The sequence below is a fragment of the Etheostoma spectabile genome, chromosome 4, assembly GCF_008692095.1.
Source record: "Etheostoma spectabile isolate EspeVRDwgs_2016 chromosome 4, UIUC_Espe_1.0, whole genome shotgun sequence".
NCBI classification, from domain to species: Eukaryota; Metazoa; Chordata; class Actinopteri; order Perciformes; family Percidae; genus Etheostoma; species Etheostoma spectabile.
In genome coordinates this window covers 14,878,960-14,898,808 of record NC_045736.1, presented here as the reverse complement: position 1 = coordinate 14,898,808, position 19,849 = coordinate 14,878,960, and the positions used below count along the sequence as shown (strand labels likewise).

At 40.9% G+C, this 19,849-nt stretch overlaps 1 protein-coding gene across 1 annotated transcript in view; it reads left to right on the top strand.

The window, feature by feature from the left end:
* The first annotated feature begins 19,497 nt into the window (after positions 1–19,497).
* The window catches only part of errfi1a (ERBB receptor feedback inhibitor 1a), a 6,463-nt gene continuing 6,111 nt past the window's right edge, over positions 19,498–19,849 (top strand). Inside the window, exon 1 of the mRNA XM_032513766.1 lies at positions 19,498–19,711. The gene's annotated coding sequence lies outside the window, so the exon portion shown is untranslated. The remainder of the gene's footprint in view (positions 19,712–19,849) is intronic.

Here is a 19,849-nt window from a genome sequence, read left to right as displayed (position 1 = left end):
ATATCACAGCAGCTCATGGGCTTGAAGCAGTAGGAATTTTATGAGCTTGTTAAATAATCAGAGTAAGGAAAAGTGTTTTACCTTGCTGACTTGCACAGTTGTCACGCAAAAAAGTTGATTTATTTGATGATTTATTCAGACTATGAGGGCAGAATGTTGGCGCGGGGAGGAGTGAGCGACAGCATGACCGAGGAACTTGAGTTTTTGACATCAGTCTAACGATTGATTTGGTTATCTTTAAGCTTGTGCAAATGCGGTGTTTACAGATCCAGGTTGTCACAGCTGTAATTCTGATGGCATTATGGATCACTGAACTGGAGAGATGTACAGTTTGTACACTTACTCCACACTGTATGCTGAAAAGAAAAAAGAAAAAGTGCTCAGTTGTTGTCTTGCACATAACATGAACAACATTGGAGTTATTTGATCATCTGATAAGAAACATTACTGTGCACATAGTATAAAAACCTATTCAAATATCATTTTCAGTGTTTAAAAAATGAAATTAACAAAGTAATGGTTTGATAATTGCATCAGCCAGGATGTGTGTAACTGATCCATGTTATGGATGTGCTGTGTGGGCTTGAATTGGACATGAGTCGGACTTTATATCTATTGTTTGTGCCTCATTTAGCGAGTTATCTGCTCTCCTGCTGTGGTTTTGTACCTGCTGGAAATGCTAATGTGAAACATTTTCTAAAAAGGAATTAATTTTGAATTTGCACAGCAACATTACATTGAAAAGATGGTGGTGATATGGTGTTACACTGAGACTAAACATTGTCAAACACGTTGAAGTGGACATAATATATACTTATAACATATGCTCTTGCTTTTACAGGGTAGCGCAGCAGATAGCTAACATCAGATCCTTAAAGACCCAGAAAACCGGAGTAGAATCTAGGCTTTTAGTTAGGATCTTACTAATTTTGTAAATCTGTGAAAACATAAAAATATGGCATTACAAACCGTCCACATACATATGCAACTCAAGTCTAGCATATAGCCATCCCATAAGAAAAATAAGTAGCCATAATCATGAGACTTGCAGCACTAAGCTAAATGTAACATGGATGTCAATGGAGAACTGCTAATAGCGATTTGCATCTATTAATACAAGATTAATGTTATGCTAAAACGGAAAATAGACAAAGACTATATCAAAGTAGATATTTACATGCTTTATGCAAAAATACTTACAGACTTAGACCTTCAACAAGACCACTCCCAACAATGACACAGTTTTTTTTTCAGATGATGGACTCTCGTAAATTAAAGCCTCCTCCATTCAAGCCTAATTTAAAGTGAGGCAGCCTGTTTGTGAGCAGCTACAACAACATCTTATGAGTGTGTGGGGGGGGGATGGTTCTGAACAGTGAGAAATTGTTGTCACTGCAGGGCGAAACACTTGGGAGAGGAGCAGGGAGCAAGCGAGCACAGTGGAATTTTACCAAGTCAACTTTATGTAAGAGGCTGCGCTGACATAGGACAGAGGATAAGAGTCATCAAGTCAGAGAGAGGAGAGAGAGACTGTAATCAGGCCACACTGCTCGAGTGGAGGAGGGAAATTCTGTTCATGAGGAGATAAATGAAAGGGGATGAAAGCATGAGATGTCTGGTGCCGGAAGCACAGTCCCGACTGCATGACTCTGCCTCTATTAAGATCTCTAATTCCGTTTTCTCTTTGTCATTGCTGAACCTTTTCACTTCCATCCAATACGTGAGTCATGCTCCGAGGCTTTCAGTCATCGGATGATTTGATGTGGGTTTATTAAAAGGAGGCGAGTCTTTCCCTCTGACTCAATAATTGCTTCCTTTTCAAGACCAACAGAGATCAGCATCTGCTGTGAAGAATAGAGGAAGAGGTGAGGGAGGGTAGGTTGCCTGTTTTTAGAAACATACCAGCTGCTACAGTCCGACCCTCGGGGTGTCTGTCCTCCTCAGCACAGGTTGGGAGCTGCCCCGTGCAGCCACATGCACAGTCATGGAACCTGACTCTGTCTCCAGTCATAGTCCTTTTCATGCTTCACACCACAAACCTATTTCATCATTGCTAAGTGATTGGGGTTGGGCTTGTGCTTTCAGTTGAATTTTCTTTGTAAATGACTCATATCAATGACCTTTGTTATTATAGAAAATAGTGCACTATAATTAATGAAATCACACAAAGTACCCAAAGAAATAAAATTAGAAAGTCTACGTTTTGCAGTAATAAGATAATATGTATTTTCAAATAGGTTGCATGGGACATTTTATGTACAGTACTTATCAATGTCAACAACATAATAATTATCCTGTAAAAGAATAATTTTACATTATTCCAACTGCTGGGTTGTCTGTTTATACAACAACCTCCACTTATTTGTGACCACATAAGGAGGTACACTTATATCTGCATACAGCCAAATAATAGTGTTATAAACCATTGATTAAATATATGTATACTGTCATATGCTAAAACAGTTAGAAGTTAAATTGTCTCTGTTGCATGTTTCTCTACAACAACAAAAAAGATTATTTGAATTTTGTTAGCTTCTTTTTTAGATGTAAGGGAACACATGTTTTTGTAACATGAATGGAAACACTGGCTGCTAGTTGCTTGCCCCTTAGCAAGCAAAGCCGTTAACCCTTAACATCATTTAACTAGGGCAGCTTTCGCATTGCTGTTATCACTCCATCACTGGCCTAAATGTTTTCAGCAATCACTGGTGAGTTGGAGATGAAGCCAGTACCTCTGCAGTTTCCAGCTGCTCATTAAGGCTGCTTGACAGTGTATCACTATTTCAATTATTTTTAGTGCCGCCAGCCCAAGGGCAACCATGTGGGTGAGAGGAAGGAGGGAAATATGAGAGACAGAGAGGAGGATGAAAAAGAAAATGGTTAAGAAAGAGAAAGATTTATTGTTTCGGGAGTGGGAAAACGTTTCCAGGTGTTATTTTAACTTAAATGAAATGAGTCAACTATGTATTCTAAAGTTCTTTCAATTACCTTCTTTCACCATTGGAACTAAAAATTTAGTTAGGAATTAACCTGGAGTATATTTTAACTTGATAATTAATAAATATATTTTTTAGATCATTTGTGTTAGTGGAAACATGCTCTAAACAAGACCTACTATCACTTTTAATTAGCAAGTGTCACGGTCCTGCTCCATAGGGCCAGTGGTATTCTGACTTTTTGTGTCAGTGTGACAGGGTTAGTTGGCTTTATTCCAGTGTTTATTTCTTGAGGGCTTGGGGTTTTCTGTTTGTGTTCCTTGTTTCATTCATTGTGTTACCTTTCAGTTTTTTTTAGTCTTGCACTGTTTCTGTAACTCTGCATGTCTTCCCTTGTACACATGTTCTGTGTCTAGCCTCTTCAGCCTGCCTGGCCCCTGTTTCCCTCGTTATTCCTGTTCTCTGCCCACTCCAGCTGTGCCTTGTCTTGTGATTAGCTACGTGTCTTATTACATATCCAACCTATACAGAGGAACATTAGCATTAATTCATATATATATATATATTTCCACTGACTCCTGAGGTAAATGTCTGGTTCTTCAGTTACTAAATGCACAACAAAGTTAACCAGGTAGCTCTAACTTTGTCTATGAGTGTGGGGAGAGTGAATCAGACCAGTCAGTTTGTGGGCTGGAAAAGAAAGCTAAAAGATGCCATAAATCTCTGCAGAGCTGAGGGGAACTGCAGGGTCAAGTGATAATTATCTGCAGGACTGCTTTTTACATTACACAGTCACTTGATCCATTATTGTAAATATATCATAACAGTATTGATTATTGCTGCTTTGAAGGATAAGTTCATAATTATTTCAATTCTGCCTTAAGACAAACATGCAGGCCAAAGTTAGTCTTCTGTGTGCACAATATCTCAGGACTGTTAGCTAGCTGAGCTGTAGTAAAACAAGGAGGGGCTTTAAAACATAAAAGACTTTAACTCTGAAAGACACCAACTCTGATAGCTGAACATTAGGATGCAATTTTGCATAGAATACTTCCGAGCCACAAGCCACAAGCCACTGTATTGTGTAAACAGTTAACTTGATTTAATGTTGTATATGGCGTTTTTTCTTTTTCGGGGTACAAATGTTCCACCAAAACAAGTTCCTTCCCAAGACCATACAGATCCTCCATTGATCTGTCCTGAGCTTAGCTCCGACCCAGGGTAATTGTGATTGGTTTTAAGAACTGCAAACAAGTCAGGGCATTTTTTTTGTTCTGTCCCAGAATTTACATGTGGTGTATCCAGACCTCACTACACAGCTCTGTGCAGATAGGTCTGGCAATGCGAGACTATGTATGAGCCTGACATATGAGATGTGATTTTGGGAGGAAAAGTGGGGATATCAGGTAAACTCAACACATGAACACTGCAGTCTAACCTGGTCAGGTTGCTTGCCATGAAGCCACTATGATATTAGGTCATCTGCACAAGCTGGAGACCTGTAGAAAATGGCTGTTGTTTATCATGCCTGGTGTATACCAAATGTGGCACAATATGTTTCTAACACCAGGTGATATAAGTGTTAATGTGCTGTACTCACACCAGGTGTATTTTATTTGGATAGATGACTCAGTTGGTGCTCTTGAGACACAGGATTTACGTCACTCTGGTGACCTTACAGGAAAATCCACATTGCATTACTCCAGGCAAGTGACAATACCAGTCATCACCATTATCAAACACTTTAATAGCCCTCATGATGACAGGCTAGCCCTGTGATATGGGGCAGGGCTCTGTGTTGGACTGACCTAACTCTGTTCAAACTCCCTTAACCTAAATTATGCAGAATGTCCTTTTGTCTTTGTAGATCCTCAGTGTGTGTATCTTATCTGAACATCCAGATCTAACTGTCTCTTTTATGATGCTAAATAAAACCTTTATCCGTGCTTGTTATGCTTAACTCATAGTAAGTGCAAACTCTACCTGTGTCTGCTATCAACTTGCGTCCCAAGAGAGAGATCAGTCATATCTAAGCCTGGTCTAAATCTGTCAACGTGTAAACACAGACACTCCGGCTGCAGACCCTCCAACTGTCTCCAGTGTGATGAATGAAAACCTGCGAGCTGCGGCTCCTCCTGACTGACAGCAGGCTTGCGTGTGAAGATACAAGCTGCCTCACAACTTTAAACCTAAAAAAATGGGGAAGGGGGTGTAGTTGTAGGCCTGCCTCAAATTGCATAACACTTGTATCTGACTTACTCAGAGTTAATCACACACCTTTACGGTGCAGCAGAACATCCTGCACTGTTCCACACTAAGGGAAGAGAGAGCGAGAGAGAGAGAGACAGAGAGAGAACACAATAAGATGGACTTTTGACTTGTCTGACCATTAGACCTTGAATTTATTTAAAGGTAGCATTTATTTAATCAGTTATTCTTTACTATTTTTGTTTGGTGTTTTAAAATACATTTCTCTCATGCTTTTTTTCTGTATAAATTTATAACAGTGACTTTTTTTAAATAACAATACAATTTAGTCTGTGAGCAAATGAATCAGGGCAGCATCTAGATATCCATTAGCAGCTGTGTGGGACATACTGGACTGTCATGTCCACAGAGAGCATTTGCATCAATTTACATTGGGTGAGCAGTCGGCCTCTCTTCCTGTGTACTGCTGTATGGCTGCTGTTGGTTAGTGTGTGAGATAACAAACAAGGAGAAGGGAGGAGCTACTCTTCATACAATCTCAATATGTTTACATTTGGTTGGCAGCAGCAAAAGGCAGTTAGGGATGTGCATTGGGCATATTTTGTTTATGCACAAGTGTAAATTTGATGGCATGAACCTGGTACACCTGTATAGTGAACAGGATGTGTGTGTGTGTGTGTGTGTGTGTGTGTGTGTGTGTGTGTGTGTGTGTGTGTGTGTGTGTGTGTGTGTGTGTGTGTGTGTGTGTGTGTGTGCGGAAGAGTGTGTATGCTGAGGGTAAAGTGGACGGTTGACTCCACTGGAATGCAACGCTGACTCAGTCTGTCTGTCAGCCACAACCATGTTCGCTCTGTGGACTTATTCACACTCTGGGACCCTTTCAAGGGGGCGGCCTGTTGCCTCATGTTGGATTTCCGGCAGGACTCTTGGAATTTCACTGAACAGAACTCTGGGAAGCTGTGGGACATGACCTTGTTTGGGTTCAGGCTTCACTGTACTATTGTACTATGGCCTGTAAAGTTGAATAGAATATATACGTAAATGTGGGGGCTCTGAGACCTTTAGATTTTTAGTCTTTTCACTGTGAAACAAATTGAGTTCTAGTAAATAGGTTTAAACTAAGTTTGAAGCTTAACGTTATGATGGATATGATGGGCATAATGGGTAAAAACAGTGTTTTAGCATGACTTTCTATTAGTAATTTTGATTCAACTCACAGACTGATATTGATCACGGATCTGTAACTGATCATAGATTAATGCAATGAGTCCATGAAAGTAATCAAGTGAGTGTATTATTAAGACATTCATATTATAACCACTGGCTGCACTGGTGGACTCAAGTTCTCATGTTTGAAAAGTAGTACAGTAACACAGTCACAGCTTCACAGTGAGCCACAACTTAAAAATCTGCAGTTTTTTAATTAGGAAAACCCTCACAGCACTGTTTGTATTTCGTCTGTCTGTAGCAATCGGACATTAGTGTTAGTGATTGACTGGGGTTGTCCCGTAATCAAAGAAAAAAAAGACTTTGTCTTGACCTCCCACGTCCCACCCTCTCCAGACAGACAGAGCTCTGCTGTGTGTGTCTGTGTGTGTCCTCTCTGGGCTTATCAGATTGCTCCTCCCTTTCCAGATGCTTGCCAGGGAAGAAAACAAAACCAGGACAGGGTGTCTATCATCTTGGGATTACCTGGTCCTCCTCTTCCTAAAAATGCTTCTTACTGTACATGTTGGTTCATCAGTATAATAATCCAGTGATGTAACAGATAAAAAATACAAATCTGACACGGGGTGATTTGGCTGCATCATGAGTACTCTTAATATTAATTTTGTTGATATTATGTTTGTTCTTTTACAAATGCTCGGCTGTTATTTCAATAGAGTATTTTTGTAGTGTGATATTTATACTTTTATTTAAATAAAGGATCTGAATCTGAAGCTAATTTAAATCATTTGCATCAAATCATCTCTAATCTTTGTTAACTATGCAGTAGTCATGCACTATATACTGTATACACATAGATGTATATAAATATATCTACATATATATATACATATCAAAAAACATGTTTATTTCTTTAGAATGCCTCTGTTGGATCTTTATGACTGGAGTTTAGCTGCCAAACTGTGTTGAATTTCTCACACAATAGTGCTGTACTGACTCGCTTTACTTCCGCCGGTGTGCTCAAGTGTCAAGTACACAGAATCTCTAAATCAACCAGATAGACTTAAAATATGTCTGTCTGCAATTGATCTTGAAGGATCGGTGTCTCACCCCACCCCCCAACCCACCAAAGCAAACAGCAGTTTCCCCATTGCACTCACAGCCAACCAGACTGAAGTGGAGACTGTCACGTTAATCACACTCCTGTATTCCCATGTCCTTTTAAAGCTCTAAATTTCAATTTTTGTGTGTGTGTGTGTCACCAGTGCAGAACCCTCTTGCAAAGCCTCTCCTCTAACAGAATGCAGTTTGTGGCATGAAAGACAAACAACTCATGCACACACACCACACAAACACACAACCACACACACACACATCCACACTACTTGAACCCTCAGGCAGAATGCCAAAATGCTAGAGGAATGTGACCCGGTGACCTTGGCTTGCAGACTTCCACATGGAGACCGGACACTAGGATGGTGTGCATTGGAGCAGGAGGCCAGAATAGCTCCGGTGTCCGGTAACGGGAGACAGACTCTGTTTGTAAACTGTAGCCATAATTCACATTGAGAGCCTGCAGTGCACATGTATACGCACAGACCTACAGGTAAGGTAAACATATGTTCTCATGTCCAGAGGTTAATCGGCTGGCAATGATGGGTAACATGAAAAAGGGGGGCTCGCTTTGAGTTCGGTACGTACGTTCTGTCCTGTACAACACTGGGTTAACCTTACAGCAACACATATTTCTTCTTGCAAGGATCCTGACTATCCTGTTTGACGTTTCAAGTTTTTTTCTTTTTCTTGAAATACATGCTTAGTACAGAAAGAGGCAAGGTTTGACTTACTCAGTCAAAGTTTTAAAATATTCCAGTAAAAGAAATACATGTGGGTAGACATAGAATCAGCAATGCACATGCATGCACAGATTACAAAATGCAAGTTTTGCAAATGTTTCTGCACACATTTACTTGCATGGCCTGACACAATGATCTCTGTGCCAAATGGTTGCGCAATATGCTGATCTGCTTTTTTCTTCCTTCAGTGAGTGTGAACAGTGGAGATCCTGCATCAAAGATGGTTAAGATAGAAGTGTACCAAAGCTCCTAGCATAAAATATGACACTTTATATACACTACACTCAGGTGTATTGTCAGAGAATCCCAGTAACAGGCAGCCTTCCTTTCTCAGAAGACTGTTGATATAAAAAGTAAGTGCCACATAATAGTTCTCGTGAAATATTTTTACTTGTTACACAGTCTGCGCATCTAACTTAATCTAATTCATTTAATAAAAAAAAAAAACGATTGCCCATTTACTTTGGGGAAGGGAGAGACGCTATGTTTTCAAAACAGAAATAATCAACTATATATACAGAGACGTTCAATGTAAATCATTTTGTACTCTTTTGCACAGACAGGCCAGGGGTAAACCCCACCCTCTGTGCTCTGAGACAGGACAGAGACACAAGTGACAGATCAGGTCCAACCAGTCACAGATGACAAACCTTCAGTGTTGCCCCACGATTATCTGACAAACATTGAGCCCTCTGCAAGAGCCTTTCTTCAAAGAAGTTTGATTTCTTGGTAACACAACCAAACTTATTTCTGCAATTATTTGGAAAGTAGTTAGTTAGCCTGGTACAGATAATTAATTGTTAAAGCCCTGGGAAACTAATAGGAGGCTCTTTAACTTCATATTCTGTCACTAAGAATTAATTTATGTTCATAATGTCAGCTTAGTAGCATAAATTGCACTGTTTTAGTGTGCGACAGTACACATATGGGTTATCTAATTCCCCACTTGACACTTACTCATAAAGTACCTGACTCCTCTGACTCAAGAGATAGTCATCTTTTGAAGCCTTAGGAGGCTGTCTCCAGACCTGTGTGTAGTTTGTGCCCTATCAGTCTTGCTGAGCACACAGGTGCAGATCCTACCTGAGGCAGACGGTCTGGTGCCAATAGGTTGTAAAGCAATCAGACAATGGTAATATATGCCTCTCCCTATCAAAAAGCTAACAGAGCAGGGAAAGAACAGTGTTTCTGTTGATCCTGAAACAAGCAGCACACAACCCCCACCCCACCCCATCTGGCCCAGGATGGTCCGTTTTGAACTTTCCATCACTGTCACTCCAGAAACCCACTCCCAATGCCATATTCAGACACTCCGGGCCTTCATGCACACTGGGTAGATTAACCAATCCTAATCTCAGCACTGAGAGTGATCATCTTATTCTGAAAGATTTTAGGACAGCAGAACTGTAAGTGCATACCAGCAGCTGACACTGAATCTGAACAAAGAAGACACTGTATAATTAACGCTCTTGAGAGTAGATTATACCAGTATGCTGTATTTGCTGGGATTGATTTTCATTATAGGAGACTACAATATGTCATATATATAAGTTTAGTGGAAGCAAAGTGAATCAAGCTGTGATGATGCTACCACCACATCATCTATTCAGGTCAACCTTTGAGCGATGCCACTATCACTAGGGCAACATGTAAAACAAACAATGTGTGGGATTTGAATGTGTATGAAACACTAGACTCAGATCAGTCAGCCACACAAAATGCAGCTAGTGGAACAGAAGGACGTCTGCGCCCACCTCAAGCCGTACTTTCAACCACGTCCTGCCTTTATAAGACAGTGTGGGTGGTGGGAGTTTAAAAGCTCTCAGCCTTTTTTAAATCCATGTTCACCACAATGGGGAGCTCTGTAAACAGATGGGCTTGCCACAACATTATCCAACAAACTGGCATACTTGGATTGAAGGCTCATTGAGGTTTCTCCAGTGAGGAACTGACTTGACTCCAGGGTGAGCTGGCTCCTAACTGTTTAACTTTTCCCAGGCTTTTTCTAACATTGTGGTTCAAAACAATGACAGGTCGTGATAACTTTTAGAAGCTAAATCAGTAATCTGTCTAGGATGGCCAGTCTTTAAAACTTTTTGCACAGGTTTAAAATCAAAATATACCTCCAACCCTCCAGTGCTGACTTCCGGTTCATGTCCAGTTCTTGTCGTTTTCTTGCAATTGGCCTTGCTGGCTAATACTGGAACTGGTACCTGCTTTTAATTCAATATAGTGGTGACAAACACAACTTGGCCCCTGGGCTGTTGAGTAATCCAGTCATACACAGCACACACTCCAGGAAGTTTTTTACATTGTGTGTCACAGTGTAGCTTCCATAGGCAGAGACGATTTCAACATATCCAATCAGGAAACACCTTTAAGCACTGAGAGAGCTGGTAAGAACAGATTTATACACACCACATGTGTGTCGTGCCCTGGTATTTTATATGTCGTAATCACAGACTCTTATCTTTGTGTCCACAGGAAGGAAGGTTTTATCAGCTTGGCTATACAAGCGTAATGTGACCATGGACACAGTGAGATGAAAACTAGAAAGTGAGGCAAAATGCTTAAACATTAAAAAACAAAAAAAAACATCAGGTGTTACACATCATAACCCCGAAAGAGAATTTGTCTCGTTTTCTCTGATCACCACACGGAAATGACTTGACCCTGTTATGCAACATGTGTATAACTGATTAGAGATTGCAAAAAAAGAACGATAACAAGCACACGATGTGCAAAACATTCTACAGTGTGTAGAACTACTATTCAAACACAGTACAAAATATAGTTGTATGTCCTTTTTTACATAAATTATTCATTTTAAAATTTGGAAAATGAAGGGAGAAAATCAGATTCACAAAGTGTTGCAGAGCTCAGTTAATCACTGTCAAAACATGCTACACACCCTCACTGTAGTAGGAGTGAAACTCATGACAATGCAGATCACTACAAGCTCTGAAATAGTTTGCTCTCTGCAGGGTCTTATGTCCTGATTTAGATAATTGTGTGTCTACTCTAATCAGTTGCCCATCACGTGGCTCCAGTCGTGAAAGCCGCTGTGAGTAATTTGGACGCTCCACTCTGCTCTGGCTCATGAGGCAGGCAACACATACAATAATGGAGAGGACACCCAGTGTAATGTCCTTGTCCCTCATCCGTGTGCCATCCAAACCGCATGAGTTAAGCCTTTGTGGTGAGTGTGGGTGGCTTCTCTCCTGTGACTACTCCCTGACCCATATTTCTAAAACTCCCTCACACTCTAACTCCCTCTTTTCCATGTGAATCATGCTGAATTTTGATGGTGATGAATGTTTGCCCCCCCAAAATATCTCTTCACTTCCTGACCATGATTTGACTGAACGTGTAAATATCACCAATACTACACCAACTTTGGAACAAGAAGACACCGCTCTGTTTGCCAAGCTATAGCTGTATCACATGAGAGATCTGCATTACGTCACATGGACACGTGCCTATGCAAACACAAAAGGCCAGAAAACAGCAGGGAGTGGTGTTTGTGCAAGAAAGGTGTTTGGTGCAGGCCAGCACGTCCATCAGACGTAAGTCTTTTCCATTAGAAAATCCATTCTTCCCTTTGTTGTTCTGAGTAACAGGCAACCGGGGACTAGGAAAACACATCTGAAGTGTCTGCTTCTTCTCACACAGACTGCCAACAACATGCTGACACACTCCCATGAAGTGTTGCCTGTGCTCTGAGCTCTGCTGTTCATCGTGTGCTGACGCTATTTGTCCCACTCTTACGCTTGCAATGACACAAGTGCATGTGAACATACTGTACGTGCATGGGAATGCTCATAAACACAAACTCAGCACACTTCTGTTTCCAAGATGCTTTATCTTTAGCTCAGTTTCCCAGAGCAGGGGAAAAGCAAGAGGAAGCAGAACTGTTGTTGTCTCTCTCGGCTGGGTGCTTCCTGTCCTGATAAAGGGCCAAGTAGAGATATCTCTGAAAGGAGCTGTTGGAACAAGGGATGGACGAGTTGGGTGTTTTGGACCCCTTACAATGACTTACAATCTTATCTGGCCTGAGTTTGGTATGCATCCACTAGTTAGAGCTGGGCACATTTTGAGAGAATGAGTGAGAGTCTCCCTTCTTCACCTCTCTGTTACAAATAGTAAACAATGTGCAGAGCTGCAGATAGCTCTTCATCTTCAGTAGAATTTCAGCTTTAATGTAAAACGTTTTTACACCATGACTTTTATCGTACTTTCTCACCATACAGAGAACAGACACGTTTCAACCTCTGATTGCTTGTTCTTAATCTGAAAAGACTGAAAAATTTCACCCAGATTTGTTTGGTGTTTGCAGCATTCCAGACAATGTTTCAAAGGAGCTACTTTCAGCACTTTAATGAGCATGAACAAAATTAGTAGGAACACTTTGCAAGCTCACTTCAAAAAAAGATTGGAGCTATGCAGGATAAACTCAAAGCACTCACTGTGCAGCAGGAATCTATGTTAAGAAATAATCTGTTATCTTGTTCTCCTGTCAAATTATGATGCATTTCAAGATGCTTACTTACAGTTTGAACTCTAATCTGAGTAAACATTCAAAGACAGGCCACCTCCCAGTCTGTCTGGTCTGTCCATCACTCTGTGTGTACTCATTCTCATGTTTGTGACAAGATGGTATATGTGTTTGTAGTGGGACTAATGTAAACATTAGGCTCCTCATCCTGTCTGACTATCATCATCTACAGTCAGGATATCCAAGGTCATCCTTGTCAATTACACATGATTGGTAATTGTATGCTATTGTTGCCTGCAAATGCAGGACATTTACAGATGTCACAGACATCACAGACACACATGCTTATGTAAAATCACCCATGTTTTAATCAGAAGCTTTGTGCGTAGTGTAAGTAAGTGTATTTTGTGCAGTTATTCCAGGCTATTGTGCCAGCATTTTAATTAGAAAAAGATAATTATCAGGCCATAGTAAGTTAGACAGACACATGCTTTAGGGCAATTGTCTGATGTCTGATATGTTTGATCTCCCTAAAAATCACAGTGAAAATTTTACATGAGCTGAGGATGTTTTCACAATACTTTCTCTACATTCTGAGAAACCTGTGTTGCTAAACATGCTGTACATTAAATTAAACTGGGTTCCATTAGTTTTCTTTTGTAAAACTTGGTGCTATCTTCAATGCTTTTATAAATGTCTTCTGAAGACAGACACTTTCGGGGGCCTGGTTCAGATCATCACAGATAACTCACACGGCTCTTTAATGCAAGCAGAGTATCTCTTAGAGAAGTGTAAAATGACACTCTTTTCCAGTGTAGTGAAAATCTTAAAAAACGCTTGTCAGTAAAGGGGATTCAGGAGAAGGCTCCAAACGATGATGATGGAGTAATTATGTCAGACGCTTTACAGTAAATACAGTTTGAGAGTGGGATTTGTGGGTAGAGGGTGTTAAGTATAGACTACTGCTCTCAAAGTGTTGCTTGGGTGGGAAAAATCCGAAAATGAAAATGTTCGACTTAAGCAAGCGCATGTGCATGCCTGTCTGTACATCTGTTGCTTACCAATGTGTAAACTCAGGTATGTGCAGATGCCTATATGCACACATTTTTTCATGAGGTAATTTAAGTTTATTTGCACGTCTGTGTATACAGCAAAGTCTGTGGTTTTACTTGACGAGGAAGTAACAAGCACATCGTGCCCCATGAGCTCGGTGCACACCACCCACACGTCTTCAGGCTCCAGAGGCCCTTGCAGTGTTTGGGCTGGGGCGGCTCCCTGGCGGATTTCTTTCCTGCCAGGGACCACAGTAGTGCGTGGAGGAGAGTATCTGCATGGTTTTCCAGAGGGTTGAAAGAAGGCAAGGATAAACTATTTATGTTAAAACTCGTTAATTCTCCATTTCACTGCCTCTTCAAACAGAAGCTGTCCGTCTTAGTGAGCCTACTGTTAATTCAGTGAATACACAGTAGACCTACAGGACAAAGCATGCACTATATTTAAGAAACTGAATCAGAATAACACTATTGCACCCAAGTAATCAGACCTAGAGCTTCACATGTTACATGATTCAAAAATAGGGTGTACAGCGGTGATAACCCATTATTTTTTCTACAGAGCTGTGAATAATCTACTGGCTCCAAGATAATTATAGTCTTTAACTTGACTTTGAATGTTCTGTCCACCCAGAGCTAAATTTACAAAGCAGTGAAGGTGGCTCATGTGAAGCTTCTATTTTGTCTTGACATGGACCGTTGTGTTGTATTCTTAATCATTTTTCAGTTATTTTAGTCATAAAGTACAATAAATATGATACCGTATGAAGATGTAAATATCAAGATGGATAACAATGTAAAATAATTACCAACAAACTAAAGCATTCATACTCATCAAATCTCCCCGTGGCTCTTCCTGACCTGTATGGAAGCATCTGCATATGTTATGTTTCTCCACTCATTTATTACTTTTCACATCACTGAGTTTCAAAAAACCATGGGTTAGTGTGGCTTTGCATTAACTCTTGAGAAAAGGTACAAATGATATTGTGGTGCAGTGGATGGCAGTTTAATTATTCATCTGGCTTAGTTTTCAGCATGTAGCTCCAAGGCCATTAGAGTCCTCGTACCCTGACGATTGAGTTTAGCACAGGACTGCATTCCCACCCACGCACGGTTCTCCCCCTGGAGCGTCACATTTTTCCCCAAACATTATGCGTCTGCACAGCCAACCTGCTCGTGGAGGATGGAAAATGGGAGCTGGACCTCATCTGCATTTCTTCTGAACCAGTAGGCTCGCTCGTTAAGAGGCTTGTGTGAGCGGTGAGCCGGAGCATTTCTGTTGTGAGGAATTAATGTTGGTTCCGTCCAGCACCAGGTCAGGTATTCTGGCTGACTTCATCAGGGGCCCTAAATTCATTTGTGAATGGAACAAAAGGTACTCTGACAAAGCACATACTCTGCCCTGTATGACTCAGTCCCTGTCATCAGACCCTGCCACATGCACTCTCTCTCTCTCTCTCTCTCTCTCTCTCTCACTCACACACACACACACACACAAACACACACACACACACACAAATGGGGGAAACAGGACTTGATAAGCTCACTGACTGTAGCTCATATGTGGACTGCATCATTCATTACACATGTGTTTTTCTGTCCTCTTAATGTACCAAGAGAGCAATGCTTTCTTAACCCTGAGGCTACTGATTTATACCCTTCTCCATTAGAAGTGCCCCCTTTTGATGGCAAGCCTGCTGATCTTCTCGGTGGACAACATCTGAAATCTTTATTATCAGAGCTGGGGGCCTTGGGTCCTGCTGTGTGCTGTGTTTCTAATATTCCCCACAGTGAGGCTGAACCAGAAATCAGGGGAAGCAATCCCTTAGCAATCAGTTGTTACTTAAGATTAATAGATTGCTACATTGCCTAAGCGCAACCTAAACCTTCGCATCTATAGGCTGAGATCAGGAACACCGGAAACCTGGGATTCTCATCGGCCAAATGCCAGAAACTCTTGTTTTGGACGTTTGAAATACAATACAGGCATTACATTGCAGGAAACAGGTAATGTATTTCTTTATGAGACCCTCTAGGATTCAATAATCCACAAAAAAAAATGAAAATGTAGTCAAAAGATAGGTGATGTTCTCTTCACTGAATATTAGTTGTGAGGCCGGAAACAAGGCATATTAGAAGCAGGTTTCCATCTGTGTCAGTCAATCCGGTAGAACTCCAGCGGTGCAGCCCATGAGCAGAGTTGGCTCTGAACCAGCAGCTGGAGAAAGTCGAACCAGCATGACGTTCTCCATCACACCACAGCTGTCGTTTTCACAGATTCTCCCCAAACACCAGACACAAACGTGAGTGTTTGTGTGGGTGCCTGTGTAGGGGATTATGTGTGACTGTAAATGGATGCTACTCTTTTTCCTACTTCCCAAAATCCCGAAAATGACAAATTATTACAGCATGTTAGCCTTACCAATAATCTGCCATCATAATTACTAACATTACTTTGATTCAGTCCCAGTCATAGGATGAACATGCCAATAACTCCCCCAGTCTATATCTAAAGTGATCCTCAGGTCATGGAGACTAAACAAACCCTGTCATCATCAAGGAGGCGGTGTGGCTCTCTCCACCTATTACTAACAACAAGCTGTGGCGGCACTTGAACCACTCAACAATGACGGGAAGTGATGCAACGATGACTCGTTATTGCTGCTTTTGATTATATTGTTCTCCAAAATAGAAAATACCTGTGTGAGGCAATTTACTCTAAAATCCCTGCATTTCCCAGATGTCTTTGTACCAATACAGGAAGTGATTAATAAGTGAAGCAGCTGGAGGATTCTCAGGAGTTTGGTATGGTTGACAAGTAGTGCTTTAATATGGTTGTATTTACATTCTAGAACGAGACGACCGCCCGTTGCCTGGGGATTTGTGTTTTGTTTCCACGGCAGGAGCCAAGTGTGTGGGTCTGCCAGACAAAACCACAATCTAGCAGTAATACACAGCGATGTGTCAGCCTGAGTCTTGGCTGTTGCTCACAGCTGCACCGGCTGGACACACAGCTCATCTGCGGCGTGAACCATGAAGGCAGGAAACACTCATGTTGTAAGGAAACATGTATTGTTTCTGTGCTACTATTGCCTTTCTCTGAGGCTACTTTAATTGAGACTGTTTCTGTTTAAAATAGTTTAGCAGTTATCACCTTTCAAGAGTCAAAAATTGTTTTACAATTAACAAAAGCATTGCAAGAAGTCCGGTAAAATCAGTTCACACCAATTATGAAAATCCATATTTTCTTACCTCCTTAGCTAGGCACATTGTTTTAACTTTATTTCAATCAGGAGAGACAAGTGGATGAAGTTAAGATGAATGTTTATTACAACAGATGATGTTATAATTAAGTCTTGGCACAAGGACTTTGGCGCTTAGACTCTATATCGGGATTTGTGACTGAGGGTGGCTGATGAATCTAATGAAGCTGATGGAGCTAATCTGCTGGTGGTGATGGGGAGGTGTGTGTGTGTGTGTGTGTGTGTGTGTAGGGGGGGGGGGGGGGGGGGGGGGGGGGGGGAGGCATTGGCATTTGCGGCAATTTGCACTGAAATGACAGCTAACAGCAATGGAGAGAAAGGATTTAAAGCTATTTTAGCCTATATTCTTCCTGACTAAACTTATGCTATAGCTTCATTAGCCAAAGGAATAGTTTGGGAAATTTACCTGATCAATGAGACTAGGGTATAAATTTAATAAGCTATATGCTGATTTTATTTTTCTACTTAATCCTAGTCTTTCTAATTACATAACAAGTGGTTTAGTAGAGAAATATTTTTTTGTAATATGAGTGAACTGACTCTTTAAGCTGCTTTTTAAAGGTGTAAATAGCGGCCACAGTTCTCATGCCTAAAGAGAGAAAGTTGTAGACTTTGCTGGCCATAAAATGCTAACAATAACCTTTCAATTTTACAAAGAGATAGCCTGCAAACCTTGAACAAAATCTGTTTTTTTTTTTAGAAAAAGCCATCACAAACTTAACACCAATTTACTGAAATCGTCTACAGACTCATAGGCTTGACGTCACCCTACTTCAACACTGAACCTTTTGCTGCTGTGTTTATATCAGTGTGAACTTTGGACGCAGGCTAAATATGCACCTAATTTAAGCACCTCAGCAATCAATGCTGTGACCTCCATAGTGAATAAATCATTTACACTGATGATACAGGTTATTTTTTTCCATTTCCAACTCAAGTCCACCCTTTTTGTTGGTAAGTGATTCATAATAATCTGAGACAGGACAGAAGTGGGATGAGAGACAGTTTGGACATGAAGCATATTTTTAGATGGAAAGACTTTTACAGACAGACAGATTCAGAAATATAAAGTGGTAATAAACATAATCACATGCTTCATTGAACTGTATCTGATCACATTTAATTTCTTTTCCTTCTGAAAATGCACTTTTATTGTTATAGCTGAGTATTCCCTGTACCATTCATTATATCCCACTTGTAAATTATTTATAATCCAAACATTTTTTTCACATTCACACAAGCTGTAAATCTCACCTAGCAAAACCCCTTCTTCCACTGGTCACAACCAGCCCAGGGAATTTCAAAAATGTGGCCGAAATTATAAAGGGGATTAGTGATAGCCTGGTCCATGTGAGACCAAATATGTAATGATAAGCCTTCTGGGTTGAGGGGGGGTTCTGTTCACAAGCTGTAAAGGATTTACGAACTCAGACACAAGAACACTCTGTTCTCTCTCTGCACACACCTCGCTTTCTGCCACTATTGATTTAACACACAAGTTGTTTGTAGCTATTGTATCGCTGTGTTTGGTTAGTGTGCACGTTACTGTTGGGTTTGTATAGCCCAGATAGGTTTAGGTGCCACAGTTAATACAAAGCCACTTAAGATCTAAGTAGGCTAAGTAACTAGAAGTAGAGGGTGTTATGGACGGCACTTATAAGATTTGTAACTTAAACTAAAACACAGAAAAATAAATTTGACCTGATCAACCATGTAGCCTCAGTTGTCTAATTACACTGTGTAAAGTGGACATATGTCTGGAAAACAGAGAACTGTTCCAGCTAAAATCAAATGCACAGGGTGATCTGATAAGCGAGCAGCTAAACAATCAGGGCTTCATGCAGCTAGCAGCTGTGCAGATAAGAGTGTTTCTGGCTCTGTTTCTTTGCCAGTTGTCTGTGTTATCTACACTGGAGCCATCCCTGGTACTGCCTCGGTCTCCCTGCAGATCTGTGCAGTTCACTTTTGACTGCAGCAGATATGCTTGTTGTTAATGAAACCACACAGGAGACATAATTTGAAGTAGGCCTATAATATAGGTCATAACAATTTTTTAAAAGATAAACACACAGGATGATGTTACACCTTGCAATTATTACTTTATTGCTGCTACAGAACTGCATGCAATTATGAATAAACATCACTCCACTGCATCAACAAATCCCTGTTCCGCTGAAATGTATTCACAGAGCAGCTGCATTTCTAATTGTTGAGGTGTTTACTGTATCATGCACTTCCCCCATCCCATTGGAACAGTTTATGAGCTAACTGTATCCTTGTGTGCACACTTGATCCGTCCTAGGGATAAAAGCATACGTTGAGCACATCAAGTTAACTTAATGCTCAAACTAGACCTGTGTTTATGTTCACGGGTGATTTTGCCATCCCATATGAACTCAGCCTGTCCTGATGCACATAGACTAAACGCTGCAGAGAGACATGTAAAAAGGAAAACTGCGCCTTTAAGGGCAAGTGTGCGAGGCGGAGCCAGTGCGTCTCTTGTGTGGTGGAGCCTAGCCTATATGAAGACATGAGACTATTGCTCACTACAATACTTGACTTATCTAAAGTGGCACAGTTTAGCGGGAGCTCCAACAATTCGCTGGTGTCCTGTCCCTGATACAATCAGAAGACCATAGACTCTAATCAAACCAAAGAAACCGAGGAGCTATATTACAACAAAGAAGAGTCTAGGAGTAAGTCAGCGGAGGAGAACTGTGAAGTTATTTAGGTGAGTTCAGAAAGTGATTTGAAATGTCTGGTGTTGGCTGCTGTAAGAGCCCATGTCTTGTCTATTGTTATGTATGTTGGTGCCAGCACGACAGACTCCACTGATTGATGCAACCTAAACTCCAATTGCGATTATATA